Genomic DNA, 12,641 nt, shown 5'->3' with positions numbered 1-12,641 from the left:
GAAATAGTAAATTTCATGATTTCAGCTATTTAAATCCAAAATTTCAGAGTGTTGTAATTGTAGGGGCCCTGACTCAAAAAGCAGTTGGTGTGTGTGTAGTGGGGAGCAAGATTATTGTAGGAGGGGTTGTGAAACTGCTACCCTTACTTCTGTGCTGCTGCTGGTGGCGGCGCTGCCTTCAGAGCTGGGCAGCCAGAGAGCAGTGACTGCTGGCCAGGAGCCCAGCTCTGAAGGCAGATTCGCTGCCAGCAGCAGCATAGAAGTAAGGATGGCATAGTATGGTATTACCACTCTTACTTCTGTGCTGCTGCCTGCAGAGCAAGGCCCTCAATCAGCAGCCGCCACTCTCTGGCCACCCAGCTCTGAAAGCAGCAGCACACAAGTAAGGCTGGCACGGTATGGTATTGCCACCCTTACTTCTGAACTGCTGCTGATGGGGCACCACCTTCAGAGCTGGGCATCTGGCCAACAGTCGCAGCTCTCCGGCCGCCAAGCTCTGACGGCAGCATGGAAGAAAGAGTGGCAATACCATGACTCCCCTAAAATAACCTTGTGACCCCCCTGCAACTCCCTTTTGGGCAGGATCCCCAATTTGAAAAACACTGGCCTCCCCTGTGAAATCTGTATAGCAGTGGTCCCCAACGCAGTGCCTGTGGGTGCCATGGCACCCGCTAGGGCATCCAAGTGTGCCCGCGTACTGTCTGCGGACGAGCGTCCGCCAAAATGCTGCTAAGAAGCAACAGCATACAGAGGCATCGCTGCTGAAATGCTGCTGATTTTCGGCACCATTTTGGTGGCGACGCCTCTGGATGACGCTGCTTGTCAGTGGCATTTTGGCGGCGACGCCTATTGACATTGCCACTTCTCGGTGGCATTTCAGTGGATGCTCATCTGCCAACCACGGTCCTCGGCGGTTCGTCGTCTGGCGCCCGCCAGACAAAAAAGTTTAGGGACCACTGCTGTATAAAAGACCAGATTTCATGGTCCTTGATGCATTTTTCATGGCCGTGAATTTAGGAGGGCCCTGCACACAGGGAAACATGAACTGGTACCTACTCAGTTAAAACAGCATGGCCATCAGGAACTCAGGTCATACCAACATTACTAGTTTTGTGACATGCTTGTTGTCTTTGATTCAGGTTAATTACCGCATTGGCTGGTTTGTCCCTGCAAGTCTCCCAAGATTCTGGAAAGTCCAGATTCATCTCTCTTCTTGCCTAGAGACTTTCCTCCCCTTTCCTCCAGTGTTTAGGACTAACATATGTAACAACTTCTGGACTGCACAAAAGCAGCCAGAAGAGTAATACACAAAATCCACCAAGAACAAAACTGGATCAGGAGGACACAAACAACACAACACAACACACTGGTTTCTTATTGGCACTACGTGATGTGACATTCTCACCTACCTCCTGCACTTTTACACCATCCATTGGTGCTGACTAAAGCTACTTCTATATTTTTTTATTAAAAGGAGCTCCCTGTCTCCAATGGCCTCATTGTTATTACTAATGTTACTTAAAAAGGCACCACGTTTGACTACCTTTTCAAATACCTCAGGAGAGGTAGAACACATTTATTTACAGCTACAGGAAGAGTGTTAGCCCTCAAAATCCCTTCCCTCCTCCAGAAAGCGCCAGTTTCTGCGGTCTCTCACCCCCTTGACAGATGAGGAGTGTGTTAAAAGCATGTTGTTTGCTCTATGCATGAGAGGGAAAGGCTGGAGTATGTCAAAACTGAATATCTATGTATATATATTTACAGTCATATTAGACGACTGACAAACTTCAGCAACCCCGGAGTTCCACATAGTTCAGATTCCTGGTTTGTTTTTGAACTAAGTAGAGCCAGCACAACACAAACCTGGGGAAAGGAAAGCACTGAAAGGTCATAATAAACACGCGAGATCCAGAGATGAAGTTATTTCATTGCCCGATATGAAAAGGAATAAACATTTATTTAAAAGAAAAAAAAAAGCCAAAATAAAGGCAGCCGCGTGTCCTCCAAGGGCAGTCCCAGGACAGAACTGATTGACCCCCCAGGAAAGCAATAACCCAAAACGCAGGACAGCGGAGCAGGGACTATCTGACAGAGGCTTTGCCGAGGGCTGCTGCGTGTCCCCCAGAACCCCCGGCCCAGGGATTAGGAGTGAGTCAGCCGCCCCGCGCGTGGGGGGTCCGAGTTCCCACGGAAAGCCGGGCGAGGTGGCTGAGCGGCCAAGGGATGGGGCAGCCCAGCCGGGCCCCTGCTCTCGGCCACTCCCGCCCCGCTCGCCCTTTGCCGGGGCCGGGTTCTCTGGCCCCTCTCCCCGGCCGGGGGCAGCCCCCGCTTCCCGGCAGAGTCTGAGCCGCGTCCGCTCAGCCCGAGTGCCCAGCGCGCCCGGCGGGCAGGGGACCCGCACGCGCGCTCGCCCTACCTTGGAGAGGGGCAGGAGGTCCGGTCCGGTCCGGTCCGGTCCGGTCCGGCTCGGCTCGGCTCGGCTCGGCTCCCGGACGGCTGCTCCGCTGGGCTGCGCGCTCTGCCGCCTTTTAAATCTCCTCGCTGCTGGACACTCGCAGGGAGCATGCGCCGCCGCGGCGCTGGGGGGAACGCACTGTCCCGGCGGGGTGCGCTGGGGCGGGGGAAGGAGGGGGCATCCCCTCGCGGCCCCGGGCTTCCTGGGGCGTGCGGGGCTCCAGCCTGCCCTGCCCCCGTGTCTTGGCGTCAGCACAGAGAATTGAGAGAGCCTCTTGCTTTTCAAACAGATGCCTCCCTTCCCCGCTTAAAATGCACGTTAAAAGAGCAGCAGCCGCTGGGCAACCCTACAATAACACACCACAGGGCGCAGCCCCCTGGGCAACCCTACAATAACACACCACAGGGCGCAGCCCCCCTGGGCAACCCTACAATAACACCCACAGGGCACAGCCCCCTGGGCAACCCTACAATAATACACCACAGGGCACAGCTCCCCTGAGCAACCCTACAATAACACCCACAGGGCGCAGCCCCCTGGGCAACCCTACAATAACACACCACAGGGCACAGCCGCTGGGCAACCCTACAATAACACACCACAGGGCACAGCCGCTGGGCAACCCTACAATACCAGCCAGGTGCCCTCCAGCAGGCCTACAGTAAAACAAGAGCTAACCCAGCGGAAGGACTCGGGAGGCAAGGAGGCCATACCATGTCCTAGTCAGGACCCCAGCCTGATTTTGTCAAGAGAAACTCCCAGGAGAGGAATGCCAGAGCCCCAGTTGACTATCCTGGAGGTCTAGGTATTGCTGACACTTGGACAAGTGGTTTAGCTAAGTAAATACGTTGGATCTCTGCCACTGAACTATGTAGTCCTAGGTGGGCCCAAGGCTCACTTGACCTGGGTACAAACTCAATTTCCACCACCATGGTTGACTCTAGTGCCAGTTACACTGGGCTCCAGCCAAGTTACTTCAAGCAAGTAGATGACCAATGTCAAATGCGCTGGATCCAGAGCACTAGACTCTGCCAACCCAGAAGGTCCTGAGACCTAACACTACCTATGCTGGTGCTGGACCACTTCACTGAAGTGGCACCAGTGAACCGTGCCAGAACCGTAGCACCATACTTGGCTGACCCAGACCCAGGAACATTAATGCCCTGTATAATCAAGTGGTTCACCAGGATCTGTGAAGCTGGCTTCCAGGCACTAGACTTCATTCAACAGAGATGAAATACCTGTGAGCAACCCCACAATAATAATACAAAGTACATCGACCTGTGGTCCTGTGCAACACTACAATAAGAATCCAGGGCATGCAGTCTCAACACCTATGACAAGACCTATGATAACAAATAAGAACCACAGAGCCCTTGAACAAACTAGAAAACACAGCCCCCAATGCCCAGGCCATCAGCAACCCTACAATAACAAACCAAAGTGTGTCATTAGTCATTTTGAACAATTTAGCCCCAGTTTTTTTTTTAATCCTTGATTGTGAATGATCCACAGTATTGACCTTCCGTCTCCAGCCCCTCTAATCTGTAATTGTTTCAACTGAATGAAAACACGTTTCACACTATGGGCAGTTTGTGACCAGTCCCCTATTCATTATTCATGGTGTGTGATTTGTTGCTTAAGTCACTCGGTATATATATATATTTCTCTTTGATTGGATGCCTGAATGGAATGATTTAAGGAATAATGAATGCTTTTGTTCATCCATGAATCCCCTCATCCACATGTAAAGACGGGTGCCCGTACGAACAACAGCCATTCCCCAAACATCTATGTGAACAAATATCTGTTTGTGTGAATGTTCATGAACAGAAGATGAAAAAAAAGGCAGGAATGTGGTGGACACGAACAGCTGCTCTTAATTCAAACTAGTGTTTGCAAACAGTCACTTGGGCCCGTTCTTCAGCTGATGTCAAACTGGCATGCCGATGCATCACCCAGCTGTGTCTCTGCAACCGAGAGAGCTGGGTGAATATATTGCCCACTGTTTTGCAATATATTCACCCAGCTCTATCAGCTGCAGAGACACAGACACTTATTTTTACAGTGTCCCTTAGCTGAGTACCACTGGGTCTCTGCTTGGGTCTCAGTCCCACTTTGTATTCCAGTTTGGATCAGTTGTGTATGGACAGTCTTGTTTTCATTTTGAGCAGCTGTTCCCTCCTGAACAGTTTGCTGAAGGGAATCCATGCACTGCTGGGAAAAGCACAGGAGCACCTGCACTTGTTGTCACTTGAACCGATGGGAACTGACTCATTGGCACAGCTCACTGGGATGGCTGACGGGTGGAAACGCTGCTGCTGTTTCCTGCAAAAGTTCCCTCCAGTCCATATTTAGCTGGAAGCACATTTTAAAAGAGTCTCCTTATGTTTATGCTTGTAAATTTGCGTGGGCAGAGCCCTCCATGTTTTCTATTTGGGGAAACCTTGTTCACTTATAATTATAGATGGGCAATTAAGTAAGTGAGTGTTATTTCAGTGTAGTCTGTATGGTGTATTCTCAGCTGGAACATATGTCTGACTCCCAAAACACCATGCCTCCAGGATGCACTGCAAAGGTCTAATGGTTAGAGCCATAGTATGGCAGTCAGAACTTCTGGGTTCTAGTCCCAGTTCTGCCTCTGCCTCTCTGTGTGACATTGGGCTAGCTACAAGCAGCCAGATTTTTTAAGGTGGCCTGTAATGGTAGGGGTCTTTGTTCTTGAGGAGCCCACTTTGAGACTTCTTGGTTTGGAATTTTGAAGATGCTGAGCATCCGCTGCTCCTGTTGACTTCAGCTGGAGTTAAGGGTGGAATGGGGGGAACAGTGGGGAAACAAGGTGGCAAAACTCTTCCATGCTCCACTGTGAAATCAGCTCTGCCCGCTGAGTCATCATCAAAATGAGGCATTGCTCACAGTAGATTGTGCAGATGTTCTACATGTGTTTGGGGGTGCTCAAGGGCATGACCAGTGCTCAGTGGAGTTTGAATATGCCCATGAGCTTTGCTAGGCACCTTGGGCTTTGCTCTGTCTTGACTGTGGCAGGAAAAAAAAAAGTGATGGCATCTCCCAAACTCCACCCAATCATGGAGCCAAAATGGGACGTCACTGACAGCAGATGGTGCAGATCCATGATCTTTCCTCTCCTTGTTTGCCTGCTTCCGTGAGCAATGAAATGGTTAATGATGCTGACATTTACATGATTATCACTGAGGCAGACAGCCCTGTATCAGTTACATTTTCATAGTTTTCTTCCCAGCTATAACAGCTTGAAACTTGATATGAAAACTGAGATTCTGGTGCCCGAGAAGGCAGTTTGGTGGAGATGCCCGTGTGTGCCACACCACCGTTTACCGGTTCAGTGCCTGTGCTGCTTATGACTGCTCAGTATCTTTGAATATCAGGCCCAAAGCATCTCCAGCTAGGGTCTCACAAACAGAGGTGCTCATAATGAAGGGTCGCTCTTGAGCATTTGAGCCTTCACATCTCTTTTCTCATTCACCCCCTCAGTAAAATGAGGCTAACGATATTTACCCACCTTTGTAAAGCCCTTTGAGATCAACAGATGAAAAACACCACACGTGCCAAGTATAATTATTAACGATCACTCCTAGCATTTACTCTGCACATTTCATCTTCTGTACAAGACATGCATGATGTGTGCACATGCACACACAGGCCCCAGTTCCTGCCTCTTCAACAAAGCATGCGAGTGCATGATTAACTTTAAGCCTGTGCCTAAATCCCATTGCCTTCAAGTTAAGCTTGTGCTTACGTTGTTTGCTGAATGGGGATGGATTCTGTGCTGAAAGGCTTTGCTGAACTGGGGCCAGAGGATGGATCTGTTTGGAACAAGACAGGCCCACAGGCACCCTAAGAAGCTGCAGGATCTTGTTTTTGTAACCCTTGCCCTGCTCTCCATTTATTCCACCCCCACTGCTCATTGCTATCATCCAGTGCATCTTATTGAAAATGTTCAATGATAAGCTCTTTCAGGCAAGGACATATCCTTCTTAGCTGTCAGCAAAGCACTCAGCACTGTGTAAGTAATACATAATATTAATGCGCCAGACTGACACTGAGGATGGGGCGGGTCTGCCTGGGAAAGTTACAGCCGTAAATGGACCAGAAGGGCACAGCCTCCTCACCTGCAGGGCTTGTCTGGCCACAGCTCAGGTGCATTGTACGTGTGGCTGTAAGCTGTAAGCACAATACAGCAGGAATGGCAGGGCTATAGTCGCCAGTGGGATTCTAGTATCAGAGGGGTAGCCGTGTTAGTCTGGATCTGTAAAAGCAGCAGAGAATCCTGTGGCACCTTATAGACTAACAGACGTTTTGGAGCGTGAGCTTTCGTGGGTGAATACCCACTTCGTCAGACGCAGGTAGTGGAAATTTCCAGGGGCAGGTATATATATGCTAGCAAGCAAGCTAGAGATAACGAGGTTAGTTCAGTCAGGGAGGGTGAGGCCCTGTTCTAGCAGTAGAGGTGTGAAAACCAAGGGAGGAGAAACTGGTTCTGTAATTGGCAAGCCATTCACAGTCTTTGTTGAGTCCAGAGCTGATAGTGTCAAATTTGCAAATGAACTGAAGCTCAGCAGTTTCTCTTTGAAGTCTGGTCCTGAAGTTTTTTTGCTGCAGGATGGCCACCTTAAGGTCTGCTATAGTGTGGCCAGGGAGGTTGAAGTGCTCTCCTACAGGTTTTTGTATATTGCCATTCCTGATATCTGATTTGTGTCCATTTATCCTTTTCCGTAGTGACTGTCCAGTTTGGCCGATGTACATAGCAGAGGGGCATTGCTGGCATATGATGGCGTATATTACATTGGTGGACGTGCAGGTGAATGAACCAGTGATGGTATGGCTGATCTGGTTAGGTCCTGTGATGGTGTCGCTGGTGTAGATATGTGGGCAGAGTTGGCATCGAGGTTTGTTGCATGGATTGGTTCCTGAGCTAGAGTTACTATGGTGCAGTGTGCAGTTGCTGGTGAGAATGGATTGTGGGATTCTACTATTTTAATGTGACTGTCAGGCAGTGAAAAGACAATGCCATTTAGCCACAGGACTGTTAGAGTATGGGCAGTGGCAGTGAGATCTTCCTCCATGCTGCCTCTCAATCGTACAGTGAGAGTGGTGTTGATGCTTGTCCACAGGGGGTTAGGCTGAGACCTGACAAATTCATTACACAGAGGCCTCTGATCCATCACCATACAGTAACAACTCTCAGTCGCCGGGCTGTATTTGAGCTGGGCAGCTAGAGGTGAAGAGCTGCAACTCTCCTGAGCCAGCCAAACTGCCCACCCTCATGCCCCAGCTACAAATTTTAAAAACATTTTATATTTTATGGTTTCAGGGCTCAATCCTGCAAGGTCCTGAGTATGCTCTCCCCAATCCAGCATAGCATTAATTACAGCATTAGTTCCACTGATTCCACGTGCTTTAAGTTAAACACACACTTAACAAGAGTTAAATCTATCAGGAGGAAGGGGAAGGGGAAGTGCTGGGCTAACTGCCACTAACTGCCACTTCAGATGCTTGTGCCCGATTAGATCACATTGCCGATTTACCCTGGGCTTATCCAAATCTAACATACCAGGGTACACGCTGTGCCTGCTGTATCTGCCAAAATCTTGACAGGGGCCGGGTGTCAGCAGCTCATGTGGCAAGAAGAACCCAGAACGAGTGAACAGAGAACTGAGACAGCCTGAACCTGGGCAATTTGGTGCAGGGTATAAGGAGTGTGGCAGATTCAGCTCAGCCTCTCTAGCAACAGTTAGGGCAATGTCAACGAGGAGACTGTGAGCCAGGAGACTTGGGCCAGATTCCAGTCCCTGCCATGCAGGCCTGGAAAGGCAATGGAGAGGCCTCTGGGGGAATTCTCCTTTCGCAGAGCTAAGAATGGCCACACTGGGTCAGACCAAAGGTCCATCCAGCCCAGTGTCCTGTCTTCCGACAGTGGCCGATGCCAGGTGCCCCACAGGGAATGAACAACAGGGAACCATCAAATGATCCATTTCCTGTTGCCCATTCCCAGCTTCTGGCAAACAGAGGCTGGGGACACCATCCCTGCCCATCCTGGCTAATAGCCATTGATGGACCTACCCTCCATGAACTTATCTAGTTCTTTTTTGAACCCTGTTACAGGCAAACCCCTAACCCGCTAGCATATGGGCACCCTTCTTTCGTAGTCCCAGCATAGGGGCATGCTGGCAGCAGGTGGCATGACTGCAGTGCTCTGACTCCATCCATTCCATGGGGATAACCTACTGGCAGGACTGAGGAAGTTGCCTTAAACCTCAGAATCCGGGAGGGGCAAAGCCCATCTCATTCCTGGGCTGTACCTTTCTGCGCTGGGCCACCTTGAAGGTGCAGCACAGAATCCGGCCCCTGGTTCCATTGCAGACTTGCTACTGACCTGCAGTATGATCTTCGGCAAATCACCTCAATCTTCTGTGCCTCTCTGTAAAGTGAGAAAATAAGCTTTTCTCTCCACATCTTGCCTAAGGTTTTAGGCGGCTCCGTTATTTATAATGCCCTTGGAGATCCTCTGGAGAGACAGGTTTCAGAGGGGTAGCCGTGTTAGTCTGTATCAGCAAAACAACAAGGAGTCCTTGTGGCACCTTAGAGACTAACATATTTATTGGATGTAAACTTTGGTGGGCTAAAACTCACTTCATCAGATGCTTGAAGTGAAAAATAGAGTGGGCAGGTATATATATTACAGCACATGAAAAGATGGGAGTTGCCTTACCAAGTGAGGGGTCAGTGCTAACAAGGCCAATTCAAACAGGGTAGATGTAGCTTATTCCCAACAGTTGACACGGAAGGGTGAATAAGTTTACGCCCAAATAAATGTGTTAGTCTCTCAGGTGCCGCAATGACTCTTCGTTGTTCTTTCTGGAGGGAAAGTGTGCTGACTGCAAAGTGACATATTCATTTAGTGCTCACTGAAGTTTCCTCTGGAATTAAGGGAGGAATTTTTGCTGGATACTTGTGAGTTTAGGAAGCTTTCTCCTGCTTTGCCCTGTGTGCTCCCTGGATTCCCAAGACTTTCGTGCCAGCTCAAAGTGATCCTCGTGGGAGATGCATTGAGTATAATTGTGTCTAATGCATCTATAAGGAAAAAAAAGTCAACAGAGCTGACAAAGGGAGCAGAGGGGTATGCTGGCTGTTTGCGCAGAGGGTGGCCAGAGCAGACAGCTGCACTTTAGGGCTTATCTTCTCATTCTCCCTAAACAGGAAATGTATTTTTCTCTCATGCATTTTTCTCTTAGGAGAAGAAACAAGGGGCCCAGATTTTCAGAGCTGGGGGTTTAAAGCAAGACTGCTAATGCCATACTTAGGAACCTAGATCAGCGGATAGATTTCCAGATCAGTAGCTGCCATTGAAGATAATAGAAGATGCTGGGTGCTCAGCATCTTTGAAAATCAAACTACTGATTTCAGTGCCTAGATATGGACTTCAGAGCATATTATTATTTGTATTCCAGAAGACACCTGAGGGCAGGGCCTCATTGTGTGGGTGCTGCACATGTACACACAATGAGAGACGTCCCCACTCCAAAGAGTTTGCAGTCTAAGCAGACAACCCAAAGGGTGCAGGGGAAAGGTGAAGTGACTTACCCAAAGACACACAGCAGGTCAGAGGCAGAGCTGGGAAGACAACCCATGTCTCTTGATTCCCAGTCCAGAGTCCAATGCATTGTGCTGTCTCCCTAATCCACAACATGTTCATTCTCCAGCCTGAGGTGAGAGGCAGCTGGCTCCCAAGGATTTTCTTGATCCTTTTGGAAGAAAGTTGCCAGCAAACCTGAAGAGGAGCCATTGGAACAGTTGAGTTTTGTTCTGAGCGTTCTTCAAGACCAACCGTTTTTGCCAAAGGGAGAGGAGGGGAAAGGAGACTGGAGCTGCCACTGCTGCTGCTGACTGCCCTAACCTAGAGACAGAGGTGAGCCTGTTTTAGGAAATAATCCTTGTGTCCTGTCTCAGTGGGAGGTGCGGGAGGCAGACAGTGCTCTGATCTAGTGAGCTTTTCTCTTGCTCCGGGGGAAGGTTTCAGCATCGTGACACCCCAAGAGGGCTCAGAATATAATCTGTGCACACAATAGTCGTGTGTGCACATGCTTTGTGCAGCATTTCACAAGCATAAGAAGAAAGAGATGAACAGGTTATGGAAAGATGTCCAGGGCAGGCTTCTGAAATGCAGGAGGAATGCCAGGGACAGAGGTTCACCCCAGCCCTATTCATAGGGACAGGAGACTGAAGGGAGATTTTCAAAAGTGCTGAAGTTACTAAGGCCCCCAGGCTAGCCAAGGAACCCTCAGAACAATGTCACTGACTGCTCTAGGAAACGGAGGGGATGTTATTGGAAGGTCAGTTCCAGCTTTCATGCCTTTTAGACTCTGCAAGTGAGCTGAGCAGGCAGAACTGGGATGAAGGGAGAGACTCTCAGGAGCTACAGGAATGACACCCGGTGTTTGCTGCCAGTGAGAGGCATGAGGCCAGGCTTCCCAGGGAGGGACATTAACTGCAGCTGGATTGTTGCCAGGTTACACAACGTCTGGGCCTGAAGGTTTGAAAAAACATGTTATAATTTCCTTTTCTTGTGTGTCACAGCAAATTATAGTGACCACACTGTGCCAGCTTATTCCTGTGTCCTGGCTAATGGAGCAGCCTCCTCTCTGGACTGTGTTCCCAGTTCCATGTGGAGAGAGTAGCAGCACTTGGCCAGTTTTATAGAGCTGCTGTCTCTCGTGATTTCACTGGGAGTCTAGTGATAGTTGGGTCTTTCTATCGAGGGGGCAGTGATTGGGGGAGACTCTCCGTTTTTATTAAAAAAATAAAAGCAGGTTTCTAGTCTTCTTGGTTGCAGAGCTTGAAAAGGTGACCTAAGAGCAGCATAACTTCCAACGAGAAGGCAAATGAAAAGAACCCAACATTTATTATTGGGAGTCTCATGATTTTTGGTGTCCATACATGATTTCTGAAGATTTTTTCCCCCTATAGCTTCTAAGGCAGAAGGGACCTTTGTGATCATCTAGCCTGACCTCCTGTGTAACACAGGCCATAGAACTTCCTGTGATGGGGTTTGACTCACTGCTGTGGCACCTCCTGCTGGCTGTCCTGGGAATTAGCTTAGTTCAGCAGTGTGCCCTTGTCTGGTGGTGTCTTGCTGCCGTCATGTCTGCTCCAGGAAGCGTGTTGTCCCAAAGGGCCTGGCGTCCTCTTAAGGACAGAGCCCTCCGGCTGTGTCACTCTCTGTTCTCCCCACTGCCAGGGGAACCATAGTCCACTGTCCCGCCACTTGCTCAGTGGCAAGTGAAGGTAGGGAGATACCTGGGCCCACCCACTACTCTGGGTCCCGGCCCAGGGACCCTGTAGATGGCAGCCACATACTGTGTCCCCTCCAACCCTGCAGTCTACGTCCCTGGGCCATTTCTCCGCAGCCCCCAGCACCCTCTCCGTCCCTGTCTCAGGACCCCAGGATGCCAGCAGTCAGCTCGCTCTTGCTCCCCTGATCCTGCCCAGCACTGCTCTGTCCAAGATGCTAGCTGCCCTCTGCCTGCAAGGCACCCACTCGTCCTCCGTCCTCAAACTCCAGGGAATACCAGACCTGCTCTGCCCTGCAGCTTTTCTTATATGGGCCTGCCCAGCCCTGATTGGCTGCTCCTCATAGCCCTCTCGAATTGCCTGTCATAGCCTCCCTAGGGTCTTCTCCAATTGGCTGCCTCCCTAGGGTTCAATTAATCATTTATGGGATAGTGTGGGGTAGACGCCCCATCACACTTCCCTAAAATAATTCCTTTTCTTTGTTAAGTCAAATAGATTGAGCTCCTTGAGTATCTCACTATAAGGCACGTTTTCTAGTCATTCCCATGGCTCTTCTCTGAAACGTCTCTAATATATCAATATCCTTCCTGAGCAGCAAAACTGGACACTGTATTCCAGCTGTAGTTGCACCAATATCAAGCAGAGCAGTAAAATAACCTCTCTGCTCCTACACAAGATTTTCCTGTTTATGCATTCCAGTACAAAGAGTATTAGCTCCTTTGACCACAGGTCACGCTGAGAGCTCATATTCAGCTGATTATCCCCCACGACCCCAAAATCTTTTTCAGACCTGGCTTCCAACATCCTGTAAGTATGGCCTACATTCTTTGTTCTTTATTTATTTTCTACAGACTTCTGA

General features: G+C 49.6%; 1 protein-coding gene across 1 annotated transcript in view; it reads right to left on the bottom strand.

Moving 5' to 3' along the window:
- SLC45A3 (solute carrier family 45 member 3) overlaps window positions 1–2,487 on the bottom strand; it is a 42,768-nt gene extending 40,281 nt beyond the window's left edge. Inside the window, exon 1 of the mRNA XM_032792509.2 lies at window positions 2,417–2,487. The gene's annotated coding sequence lies outside the window, so the exon portion shown is untranslated. The remainder of the gene's footprint in view (window positions 1–2,416) is intronic.
- Between the last annotated feature and the right edge of the window lie 10,154 nt (window positions 2,488–12,641).

The sequence above is a fragment of the Chelonoidis abingdonii genome, chromosome 4 (assembly GCF_003597395.2).
Source record: "Chelonoidis abingdonii isolate Lonesome George chromosome 4, CheloAbing_2.0, whole genome shotgun sequence".
NCBI classification, from domain to species: Eukaryota; Metazoa; Chordata; order Testudines; family Testudinidae; genus Chelonoidis; species Chelonoidis abingdonii.
The sequence above is the reverse complement of the archived record's forward strand: the minus strand, read 5'-3'. Positions and strand labels throughout refer to the sequence as shown.